The sequence below is a fragment of the Silene latifolia genome, chromosome 10, assembly GCF_048544455.1.
Source record: "Silene latifolia isolate original U9 population chromosome 10, ASM4854445v1, whole genome shotgun sequence".
Lineage (NCBI taxonomy): Eukaryota > Viridiplantae > Streptophyta > Magnoliopsida > Caryophyllales > Caryophyllaceae > Silene > Silene latifolia.
The window spans coordinates 53,974,883-53,978,251 of NC_133535.1; positions in this window are offsets into that span (position 1 = coordinate 53,974,883).

Sequence of the window (3,369 nt, forward strand, 5' to 3'; positions counted from 1 at the left end):
AACGGCAGAATTCACATCCACTATTTCTACAAACTCTGAACAACGGCAGTAAAAACCGTTACCTCTCAATGAAATTCAAAATCACCGCTGTCCACAAACATCCAATGTAAACACCGATATTTCCCAGCAAGATATCGGAGACCTCCCCACGGAGCCCACTAACTCAACAACTTCTCGAAATAAGCCCGTCCAACACGGCTATTTCCCGCAGTCGATCATTTGACCTTCAACATGGCTGGCGAGCCTCAAAACGCACCTTCAACATGGCTGACGAGCCTCAAAACGCAACTTCAACAAGGCTGGCGAGCCTCAAAACGCGCCTTCAACATGGCTGGCGAGCCTCAAAAAGCACCTTCAACATGGCTGGTAAACCTCAAAACGCACCTTCAACATTGCTGGCGAGCCTCACAACGTAACCTCAATACGGTTGGCGAGCCCCATCGTATCAGCAACATGGCTGGTAAACCTCAAAACGCACCTTCAACATGGCTGGCGAGCCTCACAACGTAACCTTAACACGGTTGGCGAGCCCCATCGTATCCGCAACATGGCTGGCAAGCCTTTGCACGCAAACAAGAAACCATTCAAGGACATATCCCGAAGATGCCTCAGGTATGATTTCTTCCTATGGCTGGCGAGCTTTTGTACGTAGTCTAATGGACTTTAAACGACCTACACGGACGGTCGACAGACTCTAAACTTTTCCCGACGGCCGGTCCTTGACTCGTATCCCCGAGTCGCCTTGGCGCCGCCCTTCCCCAATGGCAGGTCCTTGGCCCGAATCCTTTTGAGCTGCCTCGACGTCGCTTCGGTCTCCGGGTTGTAATCTTCGATTGACCTGGAGGCTATACTTTGACTTTTGCCCTGTCCAAGCCTCAGTCAAAGTGGGGGCTCTGTAGATACCCAGTATCTGTTGATTCCCCAACAAACACCTAATGATTATCGGACTACAACATGCTTAGGAATCGATACGTTTAATCGACAGTTTTGTATAACTATACGTCCAAAAATTAAAACGATTTCGAAAATAAAACATATTAAAAACATTTCAAATGTACATGGAGTGTTTAGTGCACGACGACGGGGTCGCAATGACACTAACTAGAGTCAAAATTGACACCGGACCAAAACCCGACTCCAAATTCAAATCCCGACTCCAACAACGAGTCAAACTGAGCCAAACACAAAAGACAAACATCACAAAGCTTCCATGTTAAGTATACATGGTATACTTAATGGTCAAGTACTAAAATCATGCCATCCAAAATCTAGGATTGAACAAATCATGATTTTAAATGCGTGATAGTGACAAGACAGCTCGAAGACCCATGAAATGGCTCGCGCCTCTTCGAGTAGCCCATGCGGCCACGTCTCTCAAGACGCACACAACCACTCAATCCTCTATAAATACCCCTTAAATGCCACCATTTGAAGGTACGCGAGTGTCTACCCACTCATTTCTCCCTTAAAATTCTAGACTCGACTTCTCAAGTCACAATCCGACACGTATTTTTGACCTACAGATCGGAAATACAAGCCATACACATTGTTTGGTACCGTCACCATGCATTAAACCACTTGACCGACCATCACGACCAACTACACAATCACTAAACTAAACAAAACACTCTTTACATTGCTAAAATGGTTTCAACCGAGTTTTCCGACCAAACAAGTTTTTACACTTCCGTCGATTTCTCGTCTTCAACCTAGCATGTAAGTATGAGGGTGTAATTAATCCTCTTCTTTCATGTCTTTTTATCTGTTTTTATGACCTTAACATGCTAAAACATGCATAACATGGTCCAAAATACGGATCGAATGAGCCAAAACCGAGCTTTGACCTGAAACAAAAGCTCATAGTCACCACTAGGTGCCTCGCGCCTCAATGGGATATCCAGGTCAGACCTCAAACGTGTTCGAGTTAATCCTTTCCATTTTCAGTTCATTTTACAACCCGTTTTTACCGTTTCAAATCATTTTTATGATAAACCTTTTAACCATAAATCATGTTCACCCTTGATTCCTCATACCATGACGTTTTAATCCGTGTTTCGGTGATAATATTTGGTTAATTACATTTTAAAAGGTATTTTAATACCTTTTATTCATTTCTTTACATTTCAAAAACAACCTTATTAGTCATACATGCATAATCATCCTTGGTTCCACATACCATGCCGGTTTAAACCCAAGTACGATGATAAACATTGGCTAATTACTAGTAATGAACTTAATACAATTAGTTCATAATAAACATTTTTCAAAACTATTCATGTTAAGCTTGCAAAACCGAACCCGACATCAAATACCGTCAATACAATGACGATTATTCAAAGTCCCGTTCTTCTCATTAACACAAAAGTGGTCTAAACGACCTTTTCAAATAGAAACGGGTTCAAACACCCTTTTACAAGCCGTTTTACAAACGCTTTCAACAGTCAGGAGACGTCCCTTTAGAATGTTTGCTGCCCCACGCCTAAACAGGCCAGCTGATTTCCAGTTTTCAAACCTGGACAGGGCCATATGCATCGCCTTAAGGCTCGTGCCTCAATAGGCTGCCTGATGCAGGCCCTGCTTCCTTTCTAGCACTTGTCTAGGAAGATCCCGACTTCGGTTAACCCGAATACAGGACGGATAAAATGACAGGCCTGCCCAGTGCCCTCTTACTTGGTATTTTCAAAACGCCTTTCTAAGACAAATGGATCACGTTATGCACCATGAACCTAATTCGTTAAATTGATGTTTAATTTCCCTCTTGCATACAAATAACCACTAAATCCAACTTGACATCAATTACTTGATATTTAGATAAAAAGGTGACATAGAAAACTCCTATATTAGGTTTAAACTTGTGGATGCGCATTCATGCATTTACCCTTTTTATCAACTTTTGCATTCAACCAACCAAGATCGATCTGTAGAGGGTGCTACCGCGGGCGGGATTGGGTGTCTGATTAAAGGGCTTCCCAATATGTACCTTCACCTCTTACTCAGAAACTTTGGATAGTGGACGACCTTATCCAGGGCGAACGACAGTCATTCTAGAGATAGGATGCTAAAGAGGGACGACTCCTTATCTTTAGTACCTATGTCAAACACCGCTTTTTGCCTTGGTTGACCTAGGTGTAAAGTGGATTCGAACGGGTTCCAAGCATCCCACAAATGCTTGGTGGCGACTCTGAACATCTCTTGCATCGTTTCGGGACCCTTGCCGAGACGAAACCGACCAATCTAAAGCAATCCGGTCGAAAGAATTTTTACGCCACCGAGCATGGCTTTCAGACAACCGCATGTCCACAGATCGGCTGGGCGCGCGGGTGGCCTATGTCCACACTATCCAACACAAAAACTCACAAAAACCGACTC